The sequence below is a fragment of the Vulpes vulpes genome, chromosome 3 (assembly GCF_048418805.1).
Source record: "Vulpes vulpes isolate BD-2025 chromosome 3, VulVul3, whole genome shotgun sequence".
Lineage (NCBI taxonomy): Eukaryota > Metazoa > Chordata > Mammalia > Carnivora > Canidae > Vulpes > Vulpes vulpes.
This window is the reverse complement of record NC_132782.1, coordinates 52,394,531-52,400,945: the sequence shown is the minus strand read 5'-3', so window position 1 is coordinate 52,400,945 and position 6,415 is coordinate 52,394,531. Positions and strand designations below refer to the sequence as shown.

The 6,415-nt window shown below is 41.9% G+C and overlaps 1 pseudogene; it reads left to right on the top strand.

Annotated features, from left to right (window-relative positions):
• The first annotated feature begins 644 nt into the window (after positions 1-644).
• LOC112926211 (malate dehydrogenase, mitochondrial-like) lies at positions 645-1,495 on the top strand (annotated as a pseudogene).
• The last annotated feature ends 4,920 nt before the right edge of the window (positions 1,496-6,415 follow it).

The following is a 6,415-nucleotide window of genomic DNA, read 5'->3' as shown; positions in this document are numbered from 1 at the left end:
AGAGCTATACTCTTGTAAGATGGCATGACCTCCTTCTAGTATTAAATATATATCATTCTGCTTTCAGACTGAACTTGAAGTTTATGCTTCTCTCTTTAGGTGAGCGCAGCTGGTCATGGAACCAGATAATGGGCTGGATTTCCAGTTTCATCACTTATGAGCTGTATGATAATGGAGCCAATCCATGTTTATTTATAAAGTGGGGATAAAGATTCCTGCCTCATCACTCCTCAGGTATGTTTTGAGGATTAAGTGACAATGCAGTGTGTGTGATGCTTTCTGATTTTAAAGTATTTTCATGTGAGAAGTGGGCAGTATGTAGCTACACAGCCACATTTTAGGGGTTGCATTCTGTGTCTGAATCCTATTCCAATTATTTGCTAGCTCCATGACCTTGGACAATTTGCTTAAACTTACTGAGCACAGGCTTCCTCACCTTTCAAATGGGAATGACAGTACCAGAGTCTGGGCAGAGCAGGGCTGGGCGGTCCTGTGCAGTGTGGAGGTCATTGGTGTCACCTGCCCTCACCGGCCCTGCTGCTACCCCTCTTGGCCTGCAGCTTTAGCACTTTGGCTCAGAGCAATGCTAAAATAGCCATGCTAGGAACTTCCCAAGGAATCAGGTAGACCCTTAGTGAGCCCCCATGACCCTCTATGATATTGCTCATATGCCCCAAGTGGCCACAGATCTGAGCCACATGGAGACCAGAGCAAGTGTAAAAGAATGCCTGGCACCTGAGCAGCTGCCAGACTGCCTGAAAGGTTGCCATGTGGTGGTTATTCCAGCAGGAGCCCGGAGAAAACCAGGCAGGACACGGGATGACCTATTCAACACCAGTGCCTCAATTGTGGCCAACCCTGGCGACTGCCTGCCCGGCATTGCCTGAGGCCATGATCTGTAGCATTGCAAATCCGGTTAACTCCACCATTCCCATGCAATGGAAGTTTTCAAGAAACATAGAGCATATCACCCCATTGAAATCTCTGGGGTGACAACCCTGGCATTGTCAGAGCCAACACTTCTGTTGTAGAAATGAAGGGTTTGGATCCACCTTGAGCCAATGTTCCTCCCTGGCAGCCATGCTGGGAAGACCATCATCCCCCTGATCTTCCAGTGTGCTCCCAAGGTGGACTTTCCCCAGGACCAGCTGACAGCCACCACTGGGAAGATCCAGGAGGCTCCCATAGAAGTGGTGAAGACCAATGGTAGAGCAGGCTCTACCACCCGTCCATGACTATCCTGGAGCCTGGTTTTTCTTCTCCCTTGTGGATGCAGTGAACAGATAGGAAGGAGTTGTCAAATGCTCCTTCCTTAAGTCCCAAGAAACAGACTGTGCCTATTTTCCCACACCATTACAGCTGGGGGAAAAAGGGCATCGAGAAGAATCTAGGCATCGGCAAGATCTCCCCTTTCAAAGAGATGATAGCAGATGCCATCCCTGAGCTGAAGGCCTCCATCAAGAAGAGAGAGGTGATCATAAAGAACATGAAATGAGAGAGCAACTAGCGAGCAGTCCATTGCCCTAACTTTAGAGACATTATGTCTCTGTGAAGCCATCTCCCACCCCTTGGTGTTTCAGTTGTGGTAACCATGAGTGTCATGTTAGCCTCGCCATCCCTTCCAAATTGCCATCCCTCTGTGGGTGTGTCAAAAAACTAGGCTTTGATTTTCTTTTAAAAAAATTTTTTAAAAGGGAATGACAATACCAAAGTTGCAAGGACATCAGGAAGGATTAAATGATATATGTGAACTACTTAGCTGGGTACTTGGTGTGTGGTATACACTCTCTAAATAACCATTTACTAGGTGTATCTTATTTGATTTCTACCAAATACGTTGAGGGGAAGAACAGTTCTTATTCATTTTTTTTTATTTTAAAGATTTTATTTATTTATTCATGAGAGACAGACAGAGAGAGAGAGAGAGGCAGCCAGAGACACAGGCAGAGGGAGAAACAGGCTCCATGCAGGGAGCCCGACGTGGGACTTGATCCCGGGTCTCCAGGATCAGGCCCTGGGCTGAAGGCAGTGCTAAACCACTGAGCCACCCGGGGTGCCCTATTCACTTGGTTTTTGTTGTGAAACAGCTGGTAACCAGTGGCCCAAAGATGAAGTGCATTACTCTACTTAACTGTACTTAAATCCAGTAGGAATATCTTATAAAGCAATGCATACACTTAGTGATTGTGACTACTGTTGGATGGAATAAAATTGCATCTTCCCTTTGAAGCAGCAAACATCCTACCTGAAGGAAGGGGAAAGATGCCCTACGGTTTCATGCTGCTGATTCATGGAAAGCCTATTATTCTCACTCAGGTGTCCCTAGAGCCTGGAACATGTCCTACGGAAGATCTTTACTTTTAATGTTTCTGATCTACCTCTGAGAAGAAGAGAAGGGAAAGTGGGAGTCTCAACCAAAAGGGAAAATTAGGATGCTCACGGGAAGTCTTTCTCGGCAGCCAGGAAGGCACTGGCAACAGGAGACCATGACTCAGATGCCCGCTCCATCAGAAACCAGAGTCCCAGAGGGCAGAATGCTGGAACCGGAAGGATCTCTGAAATCATCTGGGTGATTATATATGGGAATAAGCAGGAGCCATTTACCAATGGTAAAATTGTAGCTGCAACAGTATGTGCTGTTACCTGTATGCCAAGTCAGTGGCTAATCTGATCCGGGACTTGGGCCTCTTCAGTCCCAATTTAGAAAGTGTCACCTTTGCTTTGGAGGCACTGTAGGAAATCTTGACATGAACATGACACAATCCTTACCCTCAAAGCCAAAAAGGAGATAAAGTGCAGACACATGTGTCTGTGACCCTGGGTACAGGTCTTACAGGTCTTAGACTTTTTTCAAAGTAACATGGAGAGTCAGAAAAACAAACCATATCCAGTTCGGAGAATCCGAAGTACAAACTCACAAAAGAGGTGGCCTTCATGCAGAGCCTTAATGACCAGATGGTATGCAAAAGAAAGATGTAGATGTAATGAACAGCCCTAAAGTAAAAAGATGATCATTTCCATATGAGGTAGAGAGAGTCTAAGTTATTTTTCTTCCCTCAGCCTCAGTTTCTCGTCAAGAGATAGGAACAGGCATACTTCTGCTATGTGGTCCAATAATGTACATTGAAAGCATTGTGCCCAAATCCTCTTTTTCCCTCATTCCCTCCCCACAGCTTCCAAGAGGTGGTCCATCTTCTGCACTATAGGTAGTTGTGATTTTTTTTCCTTGTGGCTTAACAATTTGCATAACACTTCTATCACTGGGCTGCTGTAAGGGGTGGGTAATAAAAATACCCTAAAATTTTAAAAATAAATTTTACACAATTGCAAGTCAGAGAGAAAATTCCTCTGAGTCATGCATTTCCCGTGAACTCCCTTTGCCAGAGTCAAACTCCTGTCATTGACTAACCTTCGTGTTTCTCTCCTGGAGCATGGGCTGCCATGGTGCTTAGGTGAAATTGTTACGCCAGAGGATCCTAGAGCTGAGAGCATCAGCACTGTATAAAGAGAGGCTCCAGGAAGGAAGGAAGGAGTGTCTTAAAGAAAGGAACTGACAATTGGAAATGGGGTAGAAGTAGGATTGCCAGATTTAGTTAATAAAAATATAGGATACCAAGTTGGTTTGAATGTCAGATAGTCAAAAATATGAGTTTTAAGGGAAGTGTGCCTCAATTATTACATGGGACATATTTATAGTAGAATGGTTATCTAAGATTCAAATTTAACAGGGTGGGACACCTGGGTTGTTCAGTGGTTGAACATCTGCCTTTGACTCAGGTCATGATCCTGGGGTCCTGGGATCAAGTCCTACATCAGGCTCCTGGTAGGGAGCCTGCTTCTCCCTCTGCCTGTGTCTCTGCCCCTCTCTGTATCTCTCATGAGTAAATAAATAAAATATTTAAAAAAAACACACACAAGTTTAAGAGGGCATCCTGTATTTTATCTGGTAACCCTAAGTGGATGGGGCAATATAGTAATAAATATAATATACTTTTAAAGAGTTTCTAGTTTTAGAAGTACCCGCAGAACACGCATAAGCAGCAGTCAGTTAAGCATCTGACTTTTGGTTTTGGCTCAGGTTGTGATCTCAGGGGTCCTAGGTGGGATGGAGCCTCAAGTCGTGCTTCACATTCAGAGGGAGGTCTGCTTAAGATTCTCTCTCCCTCTCCCTCTGTCTCTTCCACTCATGTACTCTTTCTCTCTAGAATAAATAAATAAATAAATAAATAAATAAATAAATAAATAAATAAATATTAAAAAGGGGTGGGATGTGTTCGGGTTTCTTTTTTAATTTTGTCCTCACATTAACAAAAGGTAGGTACTGTTCCTTTAGTTTTAGACATGATGGAAGATGAGGTTCAGAGAGGTTAGGCGACTTACCTAAGGACATGCCACAGATGGTAGCAGTGTTAGCATTCAAGCTCAGTTACTTGGTAAGCTGCTTATTTTGAGATAATTTTAGACTTACAAAAAAGTTGTAAAACTAGTAGAGTGATCCTGTATACCCTTTAGGCAACTCCTCTTTACATTAACGTCTTAAATAACCATGGAACAATAATCAAAACTAAGGAATTAACCTTGGTACGGTACTATTCACTAAAGTACGGACTTTATTCAGATTTCACCAACTTTTCCACTAGTGTCCTTTTTTCTTTCCCAGGATCCATTTCTGTTTCCCACATCACTGTCAGTTGTCATGTTTCCTTAGTCTTCTACCATCTGGAACAGTTCCTGGGTGTTTCCTTGTCTTTCATGATCTTAACACTTTTGTTGAGTACTGATGAGTTATTTTGTAAAATATCCTTCAGTCTTGATTTGTCTGATATTTTCTCAGGATTCTATTGAAGGCATTGGGAAGGAAACCACAGAGGTGATAGGTCCTTCTCAGAGCATAACATGTGTATTACGTTGACATGTTCTATTGGTGATATTAACCTTGATCACTTGCCAAAGATGGCATCTGCTGGATTTCTCCACTGTAAACTTACTGTTTTTCCATTTGCGATTATTAAGTTTTTTAGAGGACATACTTTGAGACTATATACATATCCTGTTTCCACTTGAACTTTTACCCACCAGTTTTAGCATCTCTTGGTAGATCTTGCTTGCTGCCGTGCTTAGCCTAGAGGTCATTTTCTAGTTTCCTCATCCCTTCTACATTTTTTAATTGGAATTCTTCTGTAGTAAAGAGTTGTAGCTTCCCTCTGTTACCTCCCTGAAGCTCAGTTATTGTAATTCCATGTTTATTGTTCTCACTAAAGCACAGGTGAAGGAGAAACTGAAAGAATTTGGGTTACTGTAAAGGTATGAGTGTTTCGGATGTGCAGTGGAAAGGAGGTGGGAATAGTTTTGTTCATTTCACAAGTATTGATCAAAGGCATTGTATGAGGTACAGTGAAGGAGAGAGAAAAATGTACAAAAAATCTGAAGGAGGCTGATAAATCAAAGATTCATACTTAAGGTACCTTTTATAAAAGGGATGATGAAACTTCTCAGCTGAATATTGAACTGAAAAATGGTCACATTGATGACTATGACAAGAGCAAGTGTCTCATTAATGTAGTCAGTTATCCTTGCATGGTCAGCTCTGTGTATGTAGAACATTTCCAACAAGATGATTGTGATATATGTGAAGATCTGGGTGCCTTAGTTTGTAGGGTTATAAGCATTTTAGCTTCTTCTAATTCAGAGAGAAGAACCCAACTAGAAGATAACCGTTTGATTGCCTTGGGGGTGCATGATTCTTCTCCTGCCTGGAAGACATTATGAGGCTTCAGAGAATTCAAGCATGATCCTCATTAGGAAATTGGGAATCAATTTATATATAGTACCTGGAAGAGTTAAAGTTCTATTTTTTATGACTAAAACAGACCATACAGGCATAATCCCAGTGTCCCAAATATTAGCAGAGGATAAAGGACTAGTGTGGTCAAAAGATTTCCAAACTATAGGATATGATTTTAACCAGTAGTCAATAAAGCTAAAGGGCAGCTTTACAGAGAACACTAATTATCCTTTTGTGTGGAGTGTAATGAGATCCAACTAGGGGCAAATATAGATTCTCCTTGTGTGGGTCAGTGGTTCATTCTCCTGTCTCCTATCAGAGTAATCATTTACATATTCAGGCAGAATGTGAATTGTTTAGGACATCCTTGTGAAGAATGCTGATGTAAGAGAACCTAGCTCTATTACACTAGTGTCATTAAAAAAAAAAAAAAAATCTGTTCAACAGGAGAGCTTACTTCAGCTACAATAGGCTTTCATTTACATTCTTCTTCAAATGCAGAAAAGTCTGAGATTCAAGTAACAGCCTGCATTTTAGAAATGAGACAAGGGAACTGAGATTCAGTGTCATTATGCCATTTTTGCTAACAATGGTGGATCTGGATCTTGGACCCAAATGCTCTGATTCTAA